Source organism: Panthera onca, assembly GCF_046562875.1.
Source record: "Panthera onca isolate mPanOnc1 chromosome E1 unlocalized genomic scaffold, mPanOnc1 haplotype 2 h2.Chr16_ul_2, whole genome shotgun sequence".
NCBI classification, from domain to species: Eukaryota; Metazoa; Chordata; class Mammalia; order Carnivora; family Felidae; genus Panthera; species Panthera onca.
This window is the reverse complement of record NW_027675816.1, coordinates 933865-959756: the sequence shown is the minus strand read 5'-3', so window position 1 is coordinate 959756 and position 25892 is coordinate 933865. Positions and strand designations below refer to the sequence as shown.

At 39.0% G+C, this 25892-nt stretch overlaps 1 protein-coding gene across 1 annotated transcript in view; it reads left to right on the top strand.

Moving 5' to 3' along the window:
- Positions 1-595: 595 nt before the first annotated feature.
- KANSL1 (KAT8 regulatory NSL complex subunit 1) overlaps positions 596-25892 on the top strand; it is a 179151-nt gene continuing 153854 nt past the window's right edge. Inside the window, exons 1-2 of the mRNA XM_078437023.1 lie at positions 596-673; positions 1499-1637. The gene's annotated coding sequence lies outside the window, so the exon portion shown is untranslated. The remainder of the gene's footprint in view (positions 674-1498; positions 1638-25892) is intronic.

Below are 25892 nucleotides of genomic sequence, written 5' to 3'. Positions count from 1 at the left end.
GCAGGGGGCCGAAGGGCCCGGGGAACGGGCGCCGCCGAGGGCCCTGGAAGCGGCTGGGCTGGGGGAGCGGAGACGCGTGTGTGGGGCACCGGGACCCCCGCCCCGCGCCCACCCGCAGGCCTGGGCCGCCGGCTGCGGGCCGAGGGGCCGGGGGGCCCTGGCTGCCCGGAGGCGGACCGGGGCCGGGCCCGGGGCCGGGGGCGCCGAGCAGAGCCCGGGGCGCCAGGCCGAGCCGAGGTGGGACGGACCGACGCGGAGAGGAAGGGAAGCTGCATCCCGCGGGCCGCCCCTCCTGAAGCAAGCCGGGGCAACGGCCGCCGGCGCCCCTGCCCTGAGCCCACTCCCCCACTCGCCCCCACCCTAACAATGGGGATGGGGCCGAAGGAGTCGCCCCTCAGCGGGAAGGTGGGGGGGCTAGGTTTGGGACTAGGGTCCAAGGTGGGGGGAGGGGTGGGAACTCGGGCTCTCCCCTTTCTCTTCTCCCCTTGGCTTTTGCGGTGAGGATCTTGGAGGGGCTATTAAACCCTCCTGAGACTTGGGTCAAGAGTCAAACTCCCCCCCCCCCCGCCCCGACTCCGCCCTCCCCCCAAATCCGATGAGCGGTGAGGAAAGTGATGCCAAGTCTTCGAAGCAGAAGTGACAAGCGCATAGCAAGAACAAATCTACTCCAGAGGTTTTTATTTTTAATTTTTCTTAAGAAATCAGGGTACTGTAGCCTTTGATTTTTCAAAATTTATTTTTGCGGGGTGGGGGTGCTGGGTTTTTTTTGTTTTTGTTTTTTTTTTTGGTGTTTTTTTTTTTTTTTTTTTTTTGTCCCTGCTCGGGCAAGCCTCCATTTTAAGCGAAACAGTAACTGGTTAAGCTGGAATTTTCATCCAGGCCTAGGACTTGAACAAGGATCCGACAAGAGGTCATTTAATCGATCTTCCTTCCTCCACATAAACTTGCCTGCTCCCCATCCTCAAAATTAAGTTGTTTGGTCTGCTTTTAAAGATCCCTAGGAAAGAAGGGCCTTTTATTTGCTTGGAGCACTTAAGTCAAGAATAGATTTTTCATGTAGAATGGGCTCTGAAACTTAAATTTCATAAAATTTAGGACCATCAGGATGATCAGAGAGGTTTTAATTTATTGAATAAAATTAAATGTGGCAAGGGTCTTTTTAGATGGTCCGTTAACAAATCACTTTTCAATAGTGTTTTTGAAGTACCCTGGATAATCATTTTTTCATCTGGGTTTTTGGTTTTCCGATTATTTATTTGATAAGCAATTTTATGTTATCTAAAGTGTTACACATTTAATCCACATTTTATGTAAAATACATTTCTGCATATAGATGGAGATATACATACACACATTTGCCCTTTTCTAAGCGGACTGTGTTTTGTACATCTTTTTAGGATGGTGAGGCAAATAGTACTTTGAATTTCTGTCCAGATAGCTTAAACTGTTGGCTTCTTCTTGATTAGTTTTTAGTCTCACTGAAAGTCCTCTCTTTCAGATTACCTTCTTGAAGCAAAAAATTTTCCTACCTGCTCATACTCGGTGGCTGAGGGACTACAGAGATTCCCTTCTTGCTCATTTCTGAGTATTGTCTGAACTCTTCTGACACTATGACTGCTCTTTGGATGCCTCTCAAGGTAAGATGTGTTGTTTTTAAAATTAAAGTTCTCATTTTATTTTTTTTTTCTTTAGAATTGAGAATATTCTAAAATCCTTGAATTTGCAGCTCTTCAGCCCTCTTGTCTGACACTCCTTTCCCTTCCAGAACTCCTATTGTGTGTGCTTCCAGGACTGATTAGTTACTCCTTACTTTGGCTACTGACTGTTCTTGATTATTGGTGTTAAAGTATTAGGGAAGTTCTCAGATTAACTTCCATTATAATGATGTGTTTACTTTTTAACTTTAAATCATGACAACCGACACACAGTTGTAAAAATTCTGTTCCAATCTCATAGGAGGGATTGACAGTCAAACACCCAGGTCTACTTTCAAACAGGTACTTTAGAGTCATAGGTACTAGGGTGTGTCCCACTGTTGCAAATCTGTAGCTGATTCATGTGTTACAAAAGATGTGTCATTAACCATTTGTTTACTCTGAAACTTCATATAGTAAGTAGATGAGAACCTTCTAAGACCTGTTGGTTTACCCGTACTCTGTTGGAGGGTTCTCCTACTGCCCCCTGGTCCTGTGCATTTGAATTTACACTATTTTTCTCAAACGGGTAGCACTTTGTGTCGAGTTTCATCTCACAAGATAAGTTTCTTGGGCGGTGTGGCTAGATGATCTTGAGATGAAAAAGCCCTCATTGATAATCATGGTCCTCCAGTCTCTTGGTTCCTTCTATCTCTTGTACGTAGGTGGTCAAAGGACTTTGCGTTAGGACTAAACAGAGGGTAAAGCTTAAGACATATGTAGGGAGGAAAATGGGAGGAATGATGGAGAGAGAAAGGTAAGGAATGATGGATACCCTCTGCCAGCTTTACCAGGTGGCACAGCTTGCCTTCCTTTGGAGCTAGATCCTAGTTGAGTAGTTGAGACTATTGTGTGGTGGTCTCCCCTGTGGAATTCCAAGTTAATGCAGTGGACAAATCAGAGAATAATGCGGTCTGTGTAACTAAATATTTAGACTGAGGGAAATCTTTAGGTCAATGTAGACTGAATTCTCATCTTCATTTATGTTCCAGCTGCTATTGTTGGATAATGAGTGCTTATATTAGTATAAAGGAAGCCAAAGTGACACTGTTGCCAGCCATTCTCTTTGTAGAGTTGGAGGGGTTGCATGGGGAATCCAGCCAGCAGTCCTGAACCCATGAGAATTAGAGGACCTTGTACAAGAGTATTTTTCTTTGGCACCGAGTGTTTAGTGCCAGGACCTGGTGGCCCCTATTATCTTCAGGAAGTAGGCAAGGGGCTATGAATGGGTACCAGTTCTCTAGAAACCTAAGGAAATTGAGACCCAATATATCAGATTTTATTTTACAGTCACCTTAGTTTTAACTAAGCTATTAGGTACTTAGAGGCCTGGTTTTGAAGATGTATATGATGTTTAAAATGTTAACTCTAAATCGCTGAACCTGGTGGGTTACAATATAGTCCCACAGCAACCTCTGAAGTTGTACGAAAGGCCTCTGGCTTGGCAGGCAAACAGAATGGAAGTGAGCGTTCCATTCTGTGTGAGTTACCACCTGTTACCTACTGTGTGGCTGCCTTAATCTTATGTCCCTCACCAGTTCTTTGATCACTGGAAGACCTCTTTTGAGTCTAAACAAATTTGTTTGCTAACATTCTCCTATTCCTTTTATTACTTAAAACAAAACAAAAACAAACCATCTTGAAAGCTATAGTGTTTGATCTGGGCAGGAAAAAAAGGGCAGCTTTTGGGAAGAAGAGGATGACATTGAATTTGAAGGATAGAAAATAAAAAAGGGAGAGAGAACTCTCTCTTTTGTGTGAATGTCCTTAAAATGTTTCTGAGATATATTTTCAGATTACAGCTGCTTATTTTTAAGTAAAAAAAAAAAAAAAAAAAAATGGTCGGCTAATTAAAATGTATACTTTGGAAACAAAATGTTTGTTTCTTATAGCTCATGTATTTTGTTTCTGATTGTCATATTTCAGAATGAACTCCAGTTATATCAGGCATTACTTACATGTTAGACCTGAGTATGTGCTTGTTTCCATGCATTTAGAAAATAGCGCCAATATGCACCCTTTTCACAAACCAAAGTACCAAAGGAAAGATAACAAAAGGAAAAGAATGCCAAACAAAAACTCCTCAAGGCGGTTAAGGCACTGTTGTTAATTAGAAATTACTATGGAGTGGTGCCTGGGTGGCTCAGTTGATTGGGTGGCCAGCTCTTTTTTTCGGCTCAGGTCATGATCTCACTGTTTGTGGGATCAAGTCCCGACTCAGGCTCTGTGCTGATAGCTGGGAGCCTGCTTGGGATTCTCTCTCTCTCTCTTTCTCCCTCTCTGCCCCTCTCCAGCTCGTGCACATGCTCTCTGTTTCTCAAAATAAATAAACTTAAATAAACTTAAAAAAAAAAAAATGGGGCGCCTGGTGGCTCAGTCACTTGGGCGTCTGACTTCGGCTCAGGTCATGATCTCATGGCTTGAGGGTTTGAGCCCCATGTCGGGCTCTGTGCTGACACCTCAGAGCCTGGAGCCTGCTTCGGATTCTGTGTGTGTGTGTGTGTGTCTCTCTCCCTGCCCCTCCCCCACTTGCGCTCTGTCTCTCTCTCTCTCTCTCTCTCTCTCTCTCTAAGATAAATAAATGTTAAAAAAAAAAAAAAATTCCCATGGAGATTATGTACCCCTTTGTATATATCAGGGATCTACAGCTTTTTCACTGCTAGCCATGACTAAGCACTATGGATGATGTTTGATGTTCCTAGGTCCAGTGGTCAGGGTTGGGACATGGGTGAGATGGGAAAGGAATGGAGAGGAGGGGGAGGAAAAATGGGCAAGTTGGAGAAAAGAGCAAAGAAAAGATGAGGGGCTGGGAGAAGAGCTGTATGGGCCCTGGCATATGCTATGACACCACCATCACTTGCCTCAGGTTGCTTTACGGACTGCTGGTTGCCTTGTGTTTGAATTGTGATTGAACTATGATGGAAGCAAGTAAAAAGTATTCTTGACCAGGGGCGCCTGGATGGCTCAGTCGGTTAAGCATCTGACTTCAGCTCAGGTCATGATCTCACACTCCGTGAGTTCCAGCCCCACATTGGGCTCTGTGTTGACAGCTCAGAGCCTGGAGCCTGCTTCACATTCTGTGTCTCCCTCTCTCTCTGCCCCTTCCCTGCTCATGCTCTGTCTCTCTCTGTCTCAAACATAAATAAACATTAAAGTATTCTTGACCAAAGGGCAGAACTAAAATATAATTCAATATGATATGGAATGGTCTCCCAAGATACATAGTTAAGTGATCAAAGCAAGATGCAGAATAGCATGTGTGCTATATTACCCTTTATGTGTTTTGGAGGAGAAAAAAGGAGAAAAAATTTGTATTGTCTCGGTGTGTAAGCCCTTAAAAAAACTTTAGAAGAATAAACAAAATGGTGACTTTGGTTACCTGTTAAGTCTAGAAACTGGGCAGGTAGAGCACAGGGTGAGAAGGAGACTTCCTACTGTACTATATTTTTTATACTTTCTGATGTTTGTATCAAAATAAGAAATTTAATGCAAAATTTACAAAATCCTTCAAAAACAGTATCTCAGTTTTACATCTCTTCTCGTCCTGTCTCGTCTGGAAGTCAGAGAAACAGCCAGGGCCACAGCTGAGAGAGCAGATGGCCTTTGAACAGTGGCTGAAGGGATATATATACACAAAGGGTACTGTCATCTAGGACACATATTCTCCTGAGATCTTGAAGAATTTTCAGCTTATAGATGTATATTTCTAGTATTGAATTGGAAGGTCAGGCCTTTACACGTTTTACTTGCTCTTAAAGTTTTAGTAAAAAGATTTTCTTTGTTTACTCCTTCATGTTGGTAGTTAGATACACTATCATGTTCCTGGCTGTGTGATCTTAGGCAATTTCTTAACCTCTCTGAGATTCAGAGTCTTTCTTTGTATTGGAAATAATATTAACATTGCTGTGTATATCATAGCTATAAAGGCCATGGTATCTGACTTAGTGAACTACTACTGTTATTACAATAATTATTATTAATAATAGTTCCTTATAGCCTGGTGGTAAGAGTGGGGGCTCTCTCTGATGTTGGGCAAGTTCCTTTACCTCTTAGAGCCTTGGTGTCCTCATCTGTATAAAGGGTATAATTACAGTATCTAGATCCCAGGGTGGACTTCAGAAGAACTAAGAGTTTGCTGTTGCAAAATTCTTAGAAAAACACTTGGTGTGTGCTCACTAAACATGAGCTGCTAATTTTCTTTATGACATCTGTTTGCTAGGGCTGCCATAACAAAGTGCCACAAATTAAGTGGCTTAAACAACAGAAATGTATTGTGTCTCAGTTCTGGAGGCTAGAAGTCTGAGGGCAGGGATGTACGTGCTCCCTCTGAAGGTACTAGGGCAGGATCTGTTCAGGCCTCTTCCAGCTTCTGGTAGTTCCTTGGCTTGTGGCCACATGACTTCAGTCTTTATACAGAGTTCTCCCTGTGTGCATGTCTTTGTGTTTAAAATTTCTCCTTTTAAAAAGGATAACAATCATACTGGATTAAGGCCCACCCCAATGGCCTCATTTTAACTTGATCACTTCTGTAAAGACCCTATCTCCAGTTTTGCTGTAGTGGGCATCAGGAGTCCAAAATCTCTTTTGGGGGCACACAGTTCAACCCATAACAACATCCAGTAGCCTTGTCAGCCCCACAGACTTTCGTCCCTCATCATGGGTGACAGACCCTCAGACCCTCAACACCTATCTATACATGGGAAATGAAAATTTTGGTGCAAATTGGGAACATGATTTAAAGAAGTAGATTATTTCCTTAGGCTTCTCATGGATTTATCTTTATTATGTATAGATTTTTGTTACCATTGAAACTTTAGGTTTATATAAAATCAAAATTTTACAAGGTTAGATTATTTTTTTTAAACTGAGTAAAATTCTGATTTGCAAAATTAAGGTCAAGACTACAGTCTTGCTCTCCATGTCTCATCCTTTGTGGAAATTGATATTTGGGATTTCCTTAGGCCCATGTGTCTGTCTCTAGGTGTTTGGGAGCTAAGGATACCCAGTAATGTGGAATTAACAGCCTCCTCACTGTGTGTTTTCTATGCAATCAGATGCCATATTTGAAGAAGCTGGCGTGGTTATCCTCTAACATTTGGCTTCAAACTGTCATTTTTGGGTAGACAGAATGGGTCCCCCCAGAAATAGCAAGACCTTGAGCAAGTTCCTCCTGTGGCTTGACTGATTTGGTTAGTCCTCTGCTTCCATTCCTCTCCTATTTGCCATTAGGGTAAAGTTCAAACTTTTTAACGTAGGATATAGACCTCTGATGATCTAGCTGCTGCCAACCTGTTTTGTTTTTAAACCTTACTTTTCACCACTGGCCTGTATGCACCTTTGTTTAATGATTTCCTTCTCCTGAAACGTCTAGTGCTAAGACTTAAAAAGTTAACATTGAGGTGAAAATTTTTCTAAAGGTGTTACATGCTTCTCTGCCTCCTTAAAGTAAGCACCTTGAACAAAATTATATCTTTTAATAATAATCCAGAATTATGAAACATCCTCACTATGCCTAGCAGTTACTGTACTGGGCTAAAATATAATGTGCCTTTAGAGACCAAAAAAATATACTGTATGAGTGGACTGGTGTGTATGTATTACATACTCTGGGGTTATTCTTTTTCTTTCTTTTTTTTTTTTGGGGGGGGGGTTATTCTTTTTCAAATTTTATTTTATTTTTTATTTTAAGTAATCTCTACACCCAACGTGGGGTTTGAACTCATGACCCTGAGATCAGGAGTTGCATGCTCTTCTGGCTGAGCCAGCGGGGCATCCCGCTCTTGGGTTATTTTCTATATTCTTTTGTCTATTGTCATCTACTTTCATGACCTCCTACCTTAGTGTCAGGCAGTTATTGTCCTTGTTCTTGTTCTAGCCTCCAGCAGCTCTCCCCGCTATTTTAATGCTTTCTTTCTGTAGTAGGCTGGGATACTGGCAAACTAAGCTTATATAAATTATTTGCCAAGGAAAAGTAAATAGATCTTTAGTGATAGCTGGAAGGATTTTGCTATAGATAAAATATATGAAGAGTGACGAGTTTTTGGCAGCCTGGTTTTGCTTTTGTGCATTTTATGGAGAGGAAGCATCCATTGCTTTTATCAGATTTTTACGGTGCTCTGGGACTGTTCTGGATAAATACGTATTACGAAATTGCTTCGTGAGTTGTCATCAGAGGCTGGTTCCTAAATTCCTTCTCCTATCTCCCTACCCTGAAGAGAAGGAGTTCATAGTGTTGGGTAATTGTTTGGACTATGGGAGGAAGAGCCATTCATCCAGGCCAGAGAGTGCTGATGAGGCCTAGGCAGACCACCAGAAGTAGGGGCTGGAGTTGGGGAGAAAAGTCAGGTAGAGCGTAGGAGAGCAGTGCTGGGCCTTGTTGACTGGTTTGCTCTGGAGGACAAAGAGTAGCCATCGTAACTCTGGAAGCTCAAAAAATTATGCAGGTACTTGACTTGAAGAGATTGAAAAATACTATCTTTTAAAAAAATTATCTTTTTATTCTGGACAGCCTAGTGATTTAAGTTTTTGCTGGATTTTTTTCTTCCTTAGAAATCATCTTGTGAAATGTTTCCGCCTAGATTGTAATTTGATAAGTGAGGCAGCCAGATGAGAGTGGAAACAGGGCTAAAAGAATCAAATAAAACATTTTAATTAACATTATCATTCTGGAAGCATCTTACTGTGGGGGCTTCTTTGGAAGTCAGACAGCTAGCTGCCTTGCTTATAAAGGAAATCGCCCTTCCCCCAGTGACTTTGTCTCTTGGGTCAGAGAGCACACAAAGCCTATCAGGGAAGAAGCCCTCTCGGGTCCACTGTCCCTGTGTCTGTCTTTGCCTCTTTCCATGCTAGGCCCACCCCTCTGGCCGCTTGAGCTGTTTTCTTCCTCCTTGTAGGGACCTCTGGCTGTCAGTCGTCTCTTTCCCCAACCAATTTTCAGCCTCCCGTGCCCTGTTGGCTCCTGTTCTTCAGCTTATAAATACATTCAAGTCTCTTACTTTTTGAGAATACAAAACCCTACACTATAACCATTGGTTCTTGGCTAGATTCTACCTGTGAGTTCCCTTACGTGTTCATCTCTGTTGCCAAATTCAGAGGCTCCCTTTCGACCATCTTCTGAGACCTCCTTGTGGTCTCTGACGCTGTGGATTGTCCCCCCTGGTTGTGGTGGTGGTGGTCCCTCCTGGCCTCTTGTCTTCATTTCTGAGAAGCAGTGTAGAAGAGTGGTACAGGACATGGACTCTGGATCCAGAATCCTAGATTCAGATCTCAGCTCTTCCACTTATTGTATTACCTTGAAAAAATTATTTAATGTCTCTGTGCCTCAGGTACCTCGTCTGAAAAATGGGAAAAATAATAAAAATAATAGCACCTCCCTCAGAGGACTGTTGTGAGGAGGAAATGAGTCAATACATGGAAAGCACATGGAGGGGTGCTTGACACAGAGTAAAGTACAGATGATGTGACTTCAGCCTCTTTCTGGACCATTGTCATCTCTGGCTGCTCTGTTTTCTTTGTGGACTCTTTTCTTCTTTCGCATCACTGTTTGCCTTAGCTTGGCCCTCTCTCCTCTTACCCTATGCATTTTCTCGGGGACATTTCAAGCGCAGTTTTTGTCTCATTCACCATCCATATAGTGATGATTTGCAAATGTGTTTTTTCTAGATCTAAATGGTCTTCTTATCTCTGATCCCCTACACGCAGCTGCCTCCTGGACATCTCTACTTGGCTGTCCCACGTTCACTTCCAAATGACCTAATCAGGGGCACCTGAGTGGCTCACTTGGTTAAGGGTCTGACTCTTGATCTCAACTCAGGTCTTGATCTCAGGGTTGTGAGTTCAAGCCCTGCATTGGGCTCTGGCTGGGCGTGGGGCCTACTTTAAAAAAAAAAAAAAAAAAAAGACCTAATCAACTACTCCCCCCTGGTCCAACCTCTTCCCATTTTCATGTCCCTGTGAGTGGTACCATCATTGACCCAGTCACCCAAGTCAGGATTCCTCCTTGTGGCATAATGGTCACCATGTTCTTGAGATCCTAGCTCACAATGTTTTCTTAGTCTCCTCCACTTCTCTCTCCTGAGTTCAGACCATTGTCACCCTTTGCCTGCATGACCTCTGTCACCTTATGATCATTCTACTTGACTGCCTTCCATCTTCCAAGTTGCCGCCAGTGTGATCCTTATAAAATATCGATCTCATCATCTCATCATATGCCTGATCTAGGTAGAATTCAAATGCTTTTGCCAAGCATCCAGCCCTGGTGATCTGGCCCCTGCCAGATCATCTGTCTCCTTTCTGAGCACCCTGAACTCAATGGTGCTGAATTGCTTGCAGTTCTTTCTGTGCATCTTCCTGCACCTTTGCCCCTGGGCCTTTACATAAGCAGTTGCTTCTGTTTAAAGTGACTTCTGCCCTGTTGTAGAGACTTAGTTCTCCCAGTTCTTTAATAACAGTGATGATAATAACAGTAACAGCATAGTAGCTGACACTGATAGCTTCCTGTGTCCCCAGGCATTGCCTTTGGGTGTGTGTGTGCACATAGCTGGCACTTCTGTTGTACGGTGATTGTAGGTTTACTTCTCACACCCATCTAGCTTCCAAGTCCTTTGAGAGTAGGGCTTGAGTCTTGTCTCTTACTATCACAGCTTGCTTTTTATGGCACTTGGTGAGTGAGTGTATGTTGAACGGATGGTCTAAGGACTACATTGCCCCGTTGAAGTACTTCTTTAGGAGGGTATCAATCAAAAAGCTGAGTTAGTCACATACATTCGCCAGCCCTGGCCTTACCCTTTGGAGATGTAGGACCCAGCTTGTTGAGTGTAAGCAGCTGAGTAACTTGGAATAAGAATTGCAAGGAAGTTTTTGTTTTAAATTTCCATTGAATTGGACATAGGTGTTTTTGTTTTCTTAGTTTTGCTTTTGAAAAAGAGATCAATTTGCCGACAAGCCAGTGTCACCTGGTAACTAGAATGTTTTCACATTATTAGAATAAACTATAGGAAAATGAATATTATTTAGGCTTGTGATATTCCAACCACGTAGTGTATTTGGTAATGAACTGATTAGAATTCTTTATTAGTGATCAGGTGTCCCCTCCCTCCTTTTTCATCAGTGCTCTGTTGAGTTTAGACACAGAACTGTTTTATCACTGTATAAAAACTGTGTTTTTAGCAACAATCCAGAATATGGACAAGCTTATATGTTTGACTCTTGAACAATGCAGGACTTAGGGGCGCCAACCCTGTACAAAGATCCACATATAACTTTTGACTCCCCCACAATTTATTAATAGCCTACTGTTGACTGGAGCCTTACCAATAAAATGAACAGTTCATTAACATGTATTTTCTATGTTACATGTATTCTGTACTGCATTCTTAGAGTAAGGTAAGCCAGGGAAAATACAATGTTATTAAGAAGATCATAAGAGAAAATACATTTACATTTACAGTACTTTACTGTATCAGTATTATCAGTTTACATTGTCTCTTTATAAGATGAATCATGTATCTGTCAGTATCTATGTCAATATTGTCTTATATGACAAAATACTGCAGGTGTTACATATATTATTAATAGTAGACATCAAAAATGAAAAGATAATGTACAGTCTGTGTGTATGTAAGTTTGATAAATTTTAAGTTTTATAGTTCATATATATTTTGTGGTAGTGATAAAATAGACTAGTATCTATATACATTTTATGCATTTATGATATACCCTAACATTTTATTTATTTTTTAATGTTTCTAGACTATGTGGCTCATCTGCCAGTTTTTTTAAATTGTCACAAATTTCCAAAAATTTTTCCAGTATATTTATTGAAGGCATTCTATGTATAAATGGATTCTCGAACTTCAAACTCTTGGTCAAGGGTCAACTGTGGTTGTAGCCTGTATCTAGGTTTTGATCATGTAGTAATTTTTTGGCCAGCAGGGGGAGCCGAAGTCACTGATATGTGACTGCATCACCAGTTTTCAAAGTTTGTTATGCCAAAGGAAAGTAAGAAAAGCCTTACTGACAAAGAATTAGTCAGAGTTCACAAGGAAGAAATACAACTGCCAAGAGGCATATGAGAAACATATTTATTCTGAAGTAATCAAAGGAATGCAGATTAAAATGATACACTTTTTTTTTTTTTTTTTTTTTTTTTTGAGTAAACTCTACCCCCACTGTGGGGCTCAAACTCATGACCCCCAAGACTAGAGGCACAACTCTACTCACTGAGCCAGCCAGGTGCCCCATAGAGTTTTGTTTTTTTTTTTAACCTATCAAATTGGCAATTGAACTATGTTGTCAATAGTAGTAAAGGGGCAGTCTCCAAAACTGCTAGTGAAGTGTGCATTGGGCCCAATTTTTCTGGAAGGTATTTTGGCAACATGTATCGAAAAACCTAAAGGTGTCCTTTAACTTAGTTATTCTACTAGGAATTTACCTTAAGAGGGAGAAAAATAGAGATATACAGAAAGATTTGTGAACAAAGGTATTCATTGTAGCACTATTTATACTGGGGAGGACTGAGAATAAACTTGAATGAGCAGTGAGATTAATCGGTACATTATGGCATATTTAAGGATGGATGATTATACAACCATAAAACAGTGTTTTTGAAAACTTTTAATGTCTTAGAATGTTGAGTGTGTGATAAATGAAAAATTCAGTATATAGAGCTATGTAAGGATTCTAAATGTATAAAAGATAAAGAAAAATATAAAAACACATATAAATAAAAGAATGAAAGGAACTATAGCAACAGACCTCACTGAGTCTGTTAGACAGAGGTCATTAGCCAGTTATTCTGTCACCAAGACATGTTTTGAGGTGAGGCATTGTTACCTTATAAGCCATTAACCCCAGAGATTTAGGGCCTCACTTAAGGTACCACTTGTATCCTGTAGGACCCCAGAATGGACTTAATATACATAAGTTTATGCACTTCTTGAGTATTCTTAACCCTAAATCCCTCTTGGTGATAACACATTCCACACATTTCTTTTTATTTATTGTGGACAAAAAGACTACCTTTTGAAGTTTAAAAGCTTAGTTTATTGTACTGAGATCTGGTGAATAAATTAGTATATTTGCCATATTGATACATTTTCAGATTTTGGTCATAGTGCCCTTGGCTTTCATGTTTCTCCGTTGAAGATGATTGATTTTAAGGTGTAATCTCTGGTGAAACCTCCTTCAGCCTCTTAGTCATTCTGTTTACACTTTGGATCCTTGTTAGCATTGCTTTGCCTTTCCGGATTTATGGTAACCAGTCAGAACTACATTTTGAGATATAGCCAAATTATTATTTGCTAGAAAGATAGGAAAATATGTTCTGTTTTTAGTCTTTTCCTTAACAACCCCTCCCCATCCCTTCCTCCGCCTTTGCACAGAACATCACAGTATCTTTAGGGGAACATTCTATAATTATTCAAAAATTCATTTTTTTGACTGGAAGCCGTGAATTCTTTGGGGACAACTTAGGTTTTTTCCCTGTAGGTGCCTTACTTTCCATTTGTCCATGCTGTAATAATACCTGCCGTTCTCTGGCCTGTGGTATCTTAGCTTCCTCTATCTCACGGGGCTCTTAGAGGTAATTCAGGGTAAGAACCACCTTTTTAGTTAGGTCTGATGGTCAGAAAGCTTGACCTTATGTTGAGTTGAAATGTGCTCCTTCTGCAGTTTCCACTTTGGGCCCAATTTTGTCGACACAGGAACTGCAGCTCTAGTTTCTCTTCTGCTGGACAGATCTTTTAGATATTTGGACAACTTTCAGGCTTGCCAAAGTATTCTCTAAGCTGAAAATAAATCCCAGTTTTTTGCAAATGTTTCTCATTTGATACACTTAAAACTCCTTTCCGCCTCTCCGTTCCCTTATTTTTACAGCTCTGTATTATTTCACTATCAGGGAGCTCGTCATTCCATCTGCAAAATGGGGAATTTCCTCATGTCTTGAATATAATTCATTAAAATATCACATATAGCATTTCCAAAAATGCTACCTACGATCAGTCTTGTGCTTATACTTCTTCGTTTGGGGAGGTGCCTCAGCATCTACCCATAATATTCTGTCTAGATCACAACCTATCTATGGTAAATATTCACAATTTTGGAGTCACTCAGGCTTAAAAAAAATGACCTTTTACTTAGAATCTTGTCAAGACTTTTATAAAAGCCCACATGAATTATATTCACATGCTTACTTTCTTCTCAGAGAATTTGGGTAGACTGGTATGGTGTGATTTCCTCTTTTAGAAGCTGTGATGTCTTTTCCTCAGAAGGTTATTCATGCTGATGTGTCTTCTGGTCCCATCCCCTGTTAGCAGTTTGCCAGCTCGGTCAATTTGAAGCTCGCAGCCAGCGCCCTTCTCTTGAGTACATGGGAGTTATATTGATGGCATGTTTCTGTTCATTTTTGTTCTGCAAATATATTTTGAGTGCCTAAATATGCCAGGAGTTGAGGAAGGGGCTGGATAAATGTCGATAAAGGAAACAGGTCTGGATTCCATCTTTCTGGTGCTGATAGGAGGTCACTCCTCTCATGACTATTGGCCAGTTAAGTTCTTCCCTGCAGTTTTATAATTTTATACTTACATTGTTTTAAAATGCAGAGGATGCTTTGGGATTCCATGACTACCTAACATCTGATATATTAGTTTGGAAGCATCTGGTTTTTCTAATGATGAATTTGATAGGCTATCAGTTATTTATATGTCTTAAAGAGTAATTTAGGAATAGGGTTTTTTCCCTCAAAACTTCCTTAGTAAATAAATAGTGAAGCAAATTAAAGTTATCAGCTGTTTTGCTTTTATCACTGTCTATACCCTATTTATCAAGTGACCCATCCAGTCTTTATTTGGCATATTGTTTCTCATATATTTAAACCACCTCTTTGTGGCTTTGCATTTTCTTGCAAGATTTTAATTGTTTTGCCTCCGTATGTCTTAGTGCTCCTGCTCAGCTACAGTTTATCATCTTTTGTTGCTTTTCCTCACTTTTTGTCCTTCTATTCTGAGTAAGTTGTTTTTTCCTTCTTCCACTAGCCCCTTTCCTCCCCTTCCCCACCCCCAGACTAGTTAGCGATTCAAAATATAAACATTTCTAAAAAATTGGGGTTGAGCTCCTAATTTTTTAATCCCTTGCGTTCAGGACAGTATTGTAAAGTCCATCTCTTTGTTTTGTATTACGCATTTGCTTCTTAATGTTAATTTTATCTAAAGTCTACATTTTTTTTTTTGCCAAAAATAGGGAACCATATAATACATTTTTTTTGATAAGCACATTTTTTTTATGAATGTGTTTAGGACAAGAAGGGGCTGGGCAGAAAGGAGAGGAGGCAGGGAGGTAAATGTATTCAATATAAACATTTAAAATTTTCCCTCACTCTACAGAATGTTGGTTTAGTGTGCTTTGTATCTCTGTTCCTAGTGGGTCATAATATGTCTGTTCCTGATTATAATTTAGAACCAAGTTTTGTTATTTGTATATGTTGTAGGTTCTAATTATTTTTGGGAAAGCATTATTGTGTTACTTAAAATTTTCTATCAGTTCCCTCCCAAAGAAGTTTTGTGTTGTTAAACACATAGATTGTTGAACCCCACATTATTGTTATTTTTGTAGTTTTCGGGTTTCTGAATCATTGAGTGTTAGAGTTAAAAAGAAATCTTGGGGCGCCTGGGTGGGTCGGTTGGTTGAGCGTCCAACTTTGGCTAAGGTCATGATCTCGCAGTTTGTGAGTTCAAGCCCAGCGTCAGGCTCTGTGCTGACAGCTTGCTCAGAGCCTGGAGGCTGCTCCGAATTCTGTCTCCTTTTCCACCTGCCCCTCCCCCACTCACACTCTGTCTCTATCCCTCTCAAAAAATAAATAAACATTAAAAAAAATTTTTTAAAAGAAACCTTGATTTAACTAGTCTAGCTCTGTTGTTTTCTACATCAAGACAGAGAGCGGTGCTGCCATTTCCCCAAAGTCACATAGGTACCTAGTGGCAGAGCTAGAACTTGAATGCCAGTTCAGCATTCATTTAATCAGTCTGACGATTGCTGGGGATAGACTTATATGCTAAACACATGTATACTGGAGCATATACAAACAAAAAAGAATTGTTGATTTATGGGGGGTGGGAGGGGGACAGATGATTAACCTGGCTTGGAAATGAGTTGACTGATCAGCATACTTTCCTGCTCAACATATACTCTTCCTCTCAGATCCTGGATCTGTGGATCAGGGTATCTTATTTATATTCCAAATAGTGCTGGGGATGACAATGCCAAATTTTTTCTTCTTGAACTACCCATGTATAGAAGCCTTGCCAACCATCTGTTATAAAATTCTTAGGGCAGAGTATAATATTGTTGCTTTTGTTTTGAGCTTTTAAAATATCAATACGTTCCAATCCTATCTCATTGAAGATGACTTTTCCAGTAATAGGATTTTGTGTTCCTTAAACTCTTCACTCATTGAGGTTCTAGTTTGTGTTTTCCTATAGATGACTGATTGTATTGCTGACATGTTGGGTCTTCCTCTTTTCACTCTCGTATTATTTAGAGTAAGTTAGGTTTGATGGGAACCTCATTTTTTTCTTATGTATATTGCTGGTAATGAGTTTGCAACTGTAACATGAAGGCAAATTGGTGCTCTGAGGTAATCTCTTAAGGGGGAAAAATAAGTATGGCTTGCCTTCTCTTGACATTTTTGCAAGCGGTTCAGCATTTTTTTTTTTTTGAAAGTGAAATTGTTTAGAAATTAAGTATTACTTGGCTCCATCCATTTTTGTTTTTACAGCTTTATTGAAAGACGCTTCACATATAAAATTTACCCATTTAAAATGTACAGTTGTTTTCTTTTAGTGTATTCACATGCTTGTGCATCTGTCACAGATGCACCGTTCTAATTTTAGAACATTTTCAACTCCCCAGAAAGAAACCCTATATCTATTAGCAGTCACTCCCTATTCCCTTTTGTCCCTCAGCCCCTGACAATCACTAAGCTACTTTCTGTGTCTGTAATTTGCCTATATTGGACATTCATATAAATAAAATCCTACAGTTTGTGTTCTTTTGTGGCTGGCTTCTTTCACTTAGCATGTTTTCAAGGTTCATCTATGTGGTAGCATAGATCAATACTTTACTCATTTATTTTTATGGCTAAATAATATTCCATTGTATGGATATGCCTCATTTTGCTTATTGTTAATCGATTGGTGGGCTTTTGGGTTGTTTCTGTCTCTTGGCTATTATGAATAATGCCGCTATAAACATTCTTGTATAAGTTTTTGTTTGGACACCTTTTTTGAGTCTATACCTAGGAGTAGAATTGCTAGGTTATATGGTAACTCTGTTTAACTTTTGAGGAACCACCAAACTTTTCCAAGGTAGATACACCCTTCTACATTCACACCTACAAATTTCTTCACATCCTTGTCAACGTTTTTTTTTTTTTTTAGGTTTATTTATTTTTGAGAGAGAGAGAGAGATAATGTGAGCGCAACTGGGGGAGGGGCAGAGAGAGAGACAAAGGGAGACACAGAGTCTGAAGCAGGCTCTAGGCTCTGAGCTGTCAGCACCGAGCCCGACACGGGCCTTGAACTCATGGACTGTGAGATCATGACCTGAGCTAAAGTCAGATGCTTAACTGACTGAGCCACCCAGGCACTCCCCTTGTCAACATTATTAACTGTCTGTCATTTTGATTATAGCCATACTAGTAGATGTAAAGTAGTAGCTCATGGCTTTGAACTTATTTTCCTGATGACTAATGATGATGAGATGTTTTCATGTGTTTATTGGCTATTTGTAGATCTCTGGAGAAATGTCTATTTCTGTCAAAACTCCCCCCCCCCCCCCCGCTTTTTTTAAAGTTTATTTATTTATTTGGAGGGGGGAGAGGATTGGCAGAGAGAGAAGGAGAGAGAGAATCCTAGGCAGGCTCTGCGCTATTAGAGCAAAGTCTGACATGGGGCTCAGACTCATGAACGGTGAGACTACAACCTGAGCCGAAATCAGGAGTCAGTCAGATGCTTAACTGACTGAGCCACCTAGGCATCCCTGCCCTTTTTAAAAACTGGATTGTCTTTTTTATTGTTGAGTTATAAGATTTCTTCATATATTCTGGAAATAAGTCCTTTGTCACATATGATTTTCAGATATTGTTTCCTATTCTGTGGGTTATGTTTTCACTTTCTTGATGGGGTCCTTTATTTTTTTTTTTATTTAAAAAAAATTTTTTTTTTTTAACGTTTATTTATTTTTGAGACAGAGAGAGACAGAGCATGAACAGGGGAGGGGCAGAGAGAGAGGGAGACACAGAATCCGAAACAGGCTCCAGGCTCTGAGCTGTCAGCACAGAGCCCGACGTGGGGCTTGAACTCACGGACTGTGAGATCATGACCTGAGCTGAAGTCGGACGCTTAACTGACCAAGCCACCCAGGCGCCCCTTGATGGGGTCCTTTAATGCACAAAATGTATAATTCTCATGAAGTCCAAACTACATGTTTTTTCTTGTTACTGTACTTTAGTGCTGAATCTAAAAATGAAGATTTTACCCTTGTTTTCTCCTAGGAATTTTATGATTTTAGCTTTTAAATTTAGGTCTATGATCCATTTTGAGTTAATTTTTGTGTAAGGTGTGAGCTAGGGGTCCAGCTTCATTCCACTGCATGTGAATATCCAGTTATCCCTGCACTGTTTGCTGAAAAGACTACCCCCCATTCCCTTTTGAATTATTGTGGCGCTCTTGTCAAAAACCAATTGACTATGAATGTGAGGTCTTTTTTCTGGACTGTCAACAATACTTCATTGATCTATATGTCTGTCCTTATGCTGGTACCACACTGTCTTGATTTCTATGGCATTGAGTTAGATTTTGGAATCAGGAAGTGTGAGTCCTCCAACTTCATTCTTCCTTTTCAAGATTATTTTGGGTATTCTGGGATTGATTTGAATCTATAGATCAATTTAGGGGGTAACTGCCAGCTTAATAATGTTATATCTTCCAATCCATGAACATGGGATGTCTTTCCACTTAATTAGGACTTCTTTCACTTCTTTTGACAATTTTTGTCATTTTCAGAGTGCAAATTTTATACATTTATTTCTAAGTATTTTATTCTTTTTGATGCTATTGTAGATAATTGTTTTTTATTTCATTTTCAAATTGTTCATTATTAGTGTATTGAAATACAACTGATATTTGTATAGTGGTCTTACATCTTATACTATTGATGGAGTTGTTTTCTAGCTCTAATAGTTTACCTGTGGGTTCCTTAAGGATTTTTTATATACAGTATTATGTTATGTACAAATAGATTAATTTTACTTTTTCCTTTGTAACTTGAATGCTTTTTATTTATTTTTCTTGCCTAATTGCCCTGGCTAAAATCTGCAGTACAGTGTTGAATGAAAGTGGTGAGAGCTGACATCCTTGTTTTGTCCTTGATCTTAGAAAGTATTCAGTCTTTCTCCATTAACTGTGATGTTAGATGTGGTTTTTTCATAGGTACCTTTTGTCAGGTTGAGGAAGTTTTCTTCAGTTCTTGGTTTCTTGTGTGTTTTTATCATGCAAGGGTATTGGATTTTGTCAAATGCTTTTTCTGCATCAACTGAGTGATCGTGTGGTTTTAATCCTTTATTAGTATAATGTATTACATAATTGACTTTCAGGTTATAGACCAACCTTGAATTCCTAGGATTAGTCACACTTAGCAAAGGTGTACTGTCCTGTTTAGATGTTGCTGGATTCATTTGCTAGTGTTTTGTTGAGGATTTTTACATCTATATCCACAAGGGATATCGGTCTGAAGTGTGGTTTTTGTTTTTTTTGATTTTGTTTGTTTTTCTTTTTATGTCTTTTTCTGCTTTAGGCATCAGGGTAATAACAGCCTTATCATGTGAGTTGAGATGTGTTCTTGACTTCATCTTGAAATAATTCTGGCTTAACTTTGGACATTCATTTAGCGGTAGCAAATTCTAATTGCCTAATTAGTAGAATGGAGATAATAGTTAACATAACTAATGTTTAAGAAATGATGTGTTTTGAATCCATGGCAGTCAGAACTAAAAGCATCCCCCCAGGGCAGCCACAAATATTTGAGAATGAAAAGGGGGATGCGGAATTAAGCACAATTGGATTAGGTCACAAATTTTCCTCTTCTAGACCTTTGCCTATCTTGAGACATGCAGGGTAGAGGTTCTGAGTCCACTACTTTAGATCCTTGCCTCCTACTTGGTTCCCTTAACTTCTCTTGGTTTTATTTTGGGGTACTCTGTTACCTCATTCTGGTTATGCCTTAAACAATACCTAATTTTAGCATCCTTGGGGTGGTTTAGGCAAGCTTCACAAAAGGGATCAGAAGAGAATGGAGTTGGAAGCATAAAGCACTAAAATTTTGTTAATTGTTCTCTTATGACTTCTTAGCTTTGGATTTTTAACCATTTAAAATGTCAATAAATAGAAGGAGTTTTTCTTGGCTACCACATAACTTATGATGGTGACTTAGTATTTTTTTTCCAGAGGTACGACAGTGATTGGCATTTGGTAGACAGTCAATAAATGTTTATGAATGAATGGAAATGAATGTTAGGGCTTTAAGGGGATATCCAGTTTTACTGAAAAAGAAAGTCCTCCAAGGCAGGAATGCTAGTATTACTGTTGTCATGTTATAAAAATTTAATGACTTAGGCTAAATATTACCAGCAAGACCACATTTTGATGTTGCCAGTATAGTTATAATAGGAAATGTGAGTTTAATCCCTTCCCCTACACAGAACATTTTTTTCTTCTTGATACCACAGAAGATACACTTTTTACACTTGATCTTAGCCAAAAGGCTGAGAAGCAACGAAGATACACTTTTTACAGAAAATGTTTATTTTAGGGGCACCCAAGTGGCTCAGTTGGTTAAGCATCCGACTTAGGCTCAGGTCATGATCTTGTGATTTGTGGGTTTGAGCCCTGTGTCAGGCTCTGTGCTGACAGCTCATGAGCCTGGAGCCTGCTTCGGATTCTGTGTCTCTCTCCCCTTCCTCTGCTTATGCTCTTCTCAGTCTCTCTCTCAAAAATAAACAAACATTAACCCCCCCCCCTTTTTTTTTAATGTTTATTTTAGGAGTACCTGGGTGGCTCAGTTGCTTGAGCATCCAACTCTTGATTTTGGCTCAGGCCATGATCTTGTGATTTGTGGGTTTGAGCCCTGCATCAAGCTCTGCACTGACAGCATGCGGAGCCTGGAGTTCTCTCTCTCCTCTCTCTCTCTCTCTCTCTCTCTCTCTCTCTCCCTCTGCTCATCCTCCTGCTTACGCTAGCACATGCACTTTCTCTCTCTTTCAAAATAAATAAAAATAAATACCTTTATTTTGTGCTGACAGCAGGGAGCCTGATGTGGGACTTGAACTCATGAACCAATCATGACCTGAGCTGAAGTTGGATGCTTAACTGACTGAGCCACCCAAGGTCTCCCAGAAGTTATACTTTCATTTAGCTGTTTTATTTTTTAAATTAAATTTGTTTGTTCTGCTAGTTGAAGTTAGTTCATTTGGGACAAGTTTTGTTAGATAAATTTGTGTCTAAATTTGATGGTGGGAATTAATTTGGAATATGGCTGAAAATACCAAATACTGTATTTTATTATTTTTGTCTAATTCAGAAATGAGAAAAGATTATTGTTAAGGAGATTATATTTGATTTCTTAGTAAATGAGTGACAGAGATAAGACAAGGACTTTAGCATTTCCTGAATTCTAGTCATGTTCTCAGCAGCTTATGGACTCATTTATAATATTGTATCCATAACAATTTTTATATAAGATCTCTCCAAGTTATATTATCTTTATGGAGGGATTATGTTCAGGATTTTTTGGGATACATCTTTATCCATAAATGATCTAAAGCATTGTTTCTCCTACTTTCCTTTAAAGTACCCTCAGTCTAGGGTTGTCCAGAGCAACTTCTCACGAAAAGGACATTTCTCTGAAGACTCCTTTATCTTGAAAAAAATGAGAATTTTGTATTTTGCTACATAATATATTTGTGTTTATTTTAATAAAAGTATATGCAATTTTACTACAATCTTTGATGAAATTGACACTCCAGCAAGGTGTCTCTCTTGATTATTCATTGGCTTCAGTTACCCCCTATTTTATATCACTGTGCTCATAGTGTACATGAAAACCTGGTTCAATAATCCAGAAATTAGTGGTTTAAAAAGGTATGTTCCTTTTCAAGAATGGTGTGCCTTTCCAATGGAGGGAACACGTGTGCTGTCTCCAAAATCCCTAGGTTTGTTCTGCCATCAGAGCGAGATTTTGGAAGTTGCATCTTAACTTTGGACTTAGCAACTGATTTAAAGTTTTGTTTTTGTTTTTGTTTTTGAGAGAGATTGAGAGAGCCTACCCACGAGTGGGGGAGGGGCAAAGAGAGGGAGAGGGGAGGGGAGAGAAAGAGAAATAGAGAGAGAGAGAGAGAGAGAGAGAGAGAGAGAATGAATCGCAAGCAGGCTCTGTGTCCAGTGCAGAGCCTGACCTGGGGCTCAATCCCACAACCATGAGATCATGACCTGAACTGAAATCAAGAGTCTGTCATTCAACTGATGGAGCCACTCAAGCACCCTGGACTTAAAAATTTTTTAAGTGACATTTGCCTTGTGCACCCGTTGTCTCCTTTTCTCTTTGAACATTTTTCCCCCTCTGAGTCTCTTTATCAGGCCCTCCATGAGTTGGCTGTTCATGGCTGCCTTGAAGTTCTTCTGCATGTTTACTTCTATGTTTCATTTAGAAAAGAAGCCAGGCAGTTTCTTGGAAAATTTTGGGCAAATTCTGACATTTAAGTTTATCATCGGAAACAGTGTTTAGGTCCTAGACAGATTGCTTCATTTGACATTGCCTTGTCGGCTAAGTCAGAATATTGGAGTACTCCTTTTGTTATGTTTGGTCAATGAACTTTTTGTGGTTAATTCTAATTATTTGAGAATTTTTTAATGTTCTATATTAAAATTTAAAGCAGCAGAATTAATTAAAATCCACCTAAATAATCAGTGTAGTTTTTGACAACTTGAGAAACTTTATTAAAATATTTCATATAAAGTCTTCATTAAGCTGCATGCATTAGAAGGAAGTAAGTGCCTGTGTTGCTACTTTCAAATCTGGTACCATGGAGGAGAAAACCTAGATCTTAATGTAGCTGGTGTGAAAGAACCTGACTTGTTTAAGTGGTACAGTTATATTCAGTTGCTATCTTCTGAGTTATCCCTAAATAAAGTATTTATAGATTTAGAAGTGTTTTCAGAGTTAACCTGTGACTTTAGTTATTATTATTACTAACAATTATTATTACTTACTGCCTAAGATTAGTTTTTCTTCTCAGTGAGTTATTGGACCACTTCTGTGGTGAAATGGTAAGGTAATTTCTTTATGTAAATTTGACAGTCTGTATCTCTAGTATGGAGAAGAGATTTATCTTGTTTTTAGGTGGGATTGAAACTAAGGAATGCCATGCATTCTTACACTACTTTGCCATTTACAAAAGTTTTTCACATGCCTTAAGCTGTTTAATCTTACTGTAAGTTTGTTGCTACTGGACTGAATACATAAGAATATATATTTTGAATGAGTTGAGGCCTCCATTTAATGAAAAAAAAATCTTGATTTCTGAGCCTTACAATTCTTGTAATCAGTGTGAGGATTTTCTTTTACTGACATCTGGCTAAATCTTGATACTTGTGAAACTATGAAATAGGTACTATTGTTTGAGCTTAATATCTTTGTCACATTTGTAGTTCTTATTAGTCAAGTAAGTAGCATGTTTCTGTTGGGAGACTGTAACTCTGGAAGGCAGGTGATATAGTGGGAAAGTGAGAATTGGAGACTGACCTCTGATCCCATTGTGTCCTTCTGCTGTGGGGCTTAGGGTAGAACCTTAACTGTTCTCTCTTGGCCTTACCTTGTTTTCCCACTAATAAAAGTTGGAGGTTTAGCTAGATGACCTTCCATATTCCTTCTACATCCAAAATTCTTTGATTTAAATTTCTTACTATTGGCTCAGTTCATTCAATTCTAGCTTTCTACTGAATATTTAGCTGATAACATATTAACATGAGAGCATGCACCAATTTCAGTTTAAAGTTGTTTCTTTCATGATAATAATTTTAATGTTGTCTTAAATAGATTGACGTGTTCATTTTTGTGACATCTGGAACAGGGCCTTGAGCTTAATAGATACTCACTAAATTTTTGTTGAATAAATGAATTTTACTTTTTTATGTGGTTTTGGATTTATGAATGTAAATCTTTTTCAGAATTAGAATATGCTCTCGGGGAGCTCAAAGTATTTTTATGGATAGTGTTATTTGAGTTTATGAATGAAAACATTGTTTGCTGGAGTGTGTAGATAGGGATTTGAAGTTTGAATTAGGGAAGAGGTGCTGACCTTATCTCGTATTTTAACCTCTTCAATTACTGAACTTGGGAAAATAGCTTCATTAGTTAACTAATAACGATAATAGTTAAATTTATGAGGTAGGCATTACTATCTCCTTTTTACAGAGCAGAAACTGGGGCTTATAAGTTTAGTACTTTGCCCAAAGTAACACAGCTGATAAGTCAAGGAGGCAGGTAAAATCTAGGGCTACCCCTGGATCCTATATTCTTAGTTACCACACTATAGCTTTCTTCATTTATTCAGCAAATTCTTACAAAGTGCCCCCTTTTGCAAGGCTCTGGACTAGGTCCCCAGGATATAATGATGCAACAATAAATAACAGAAACTGGGCCCCTGTTCTTTTGAAACTAAATGGTTTAGGCTTTAGGACTTTCTCCTTAGTTTTAATAAATATTTTTAAAGTGCAAAACAAAACAATCCCTTGTCTTTTTGAGATTAGTTTGGACATATGAAGTACTGAATTTGTGATAGAATGTTCTGTTTAGGACTATCTGGCTTGTATGTATATATATATACGTATATATACACATGTATATATACGTATATATACGTGTATATATATATATATACGTATATATATATATATATACACGTGTATATATATATATATATATATATATATATATATATATATATATGGTGAAGTTATTAGAGAGTGCCTTCTTGGGATATGTTTATTGTACAGGTGAGAGTTATAAATCTGAAGTTGGAATAGCCATAGTTCCTGCCTTTTAGGGCTTTCAGACCAGCTTCAGAGGTAAGACTGATAGATGGAAACAACCTCAAAGGAATTATAGAGAGCCTTTAACTATTATAGGGCCAATTATCTACCTTGTTAAATATGGTATGTAAATGAAATGGCGGAACATGTCTTGAAGGAAAAATAAGTCGCAGTGGGTTGGGGGAGAAGAATGAACAAGGAATGGTTGTGAGAAGGGATGGTCCTCTTTTTCTAGGCAGAAAGAACATATAAAGACATGGATGGGTACAGAGTTGTATATAGAAGGAAAGGACTTTTCTGAGGAATAAATAACATTTTATATAATATGACAATATGAATAATCCAAGTAATATAATATAGGTGCTCTAAAATATGAGAAATTAATTAGGATTTTTTTGACTTCAGGTATAGAAAACCTAACTTAAATTGGCTGAAACAATAAAGAAATGTTGTTACATTGTTCTTGTGTAGCTGGAAGTCCAGTAGACTTGCAGAGGTCAGGATTATTTGATATAATGGCTTCATGCTGAAAAGTTCTTGCCAGCTCTCCATTCTGCCCCCTTTGATGAAGATTGTGGCATCTTCAGGCTTGTTGTAGGGTGACTGTAGCAGTTTGAGGTGTCATTTTTCGCACAGTCTAAAGAAGAGGTAACTGTTTCTCATTTCATTTTTAGGAATGAAGAAGCTTTTCTCACACTTCTCTCTAGCAGGCCTTCCAGTGGGCTTCTGCTCACGTCTCAGTGGCCAGGATTGGGTTTCATGCCCATTCCCAACCAATCATTGGCAGAGGGGATGGGTTAAACTAATACAAATGTCAACTTTGAGAGTCAACCATAATGACTACTCCAAGAGTGATATGAATAGTAGGGTGTATGTGTGTGTTTAATCAGCCTTGACATCCACTGTGTTTCTGGGGTCAATTTTAAGAAAATGTATCTCTCTTCTTAAGATTTTTGCATTTTAGTGGCTTACCTTTGAATCTTTTTATTTGTAAAAATTGGTGCCTTAGGAAAAAGACATCTGGTTTGAGATAAGAATGTAAAACATGTTTGACTGATTT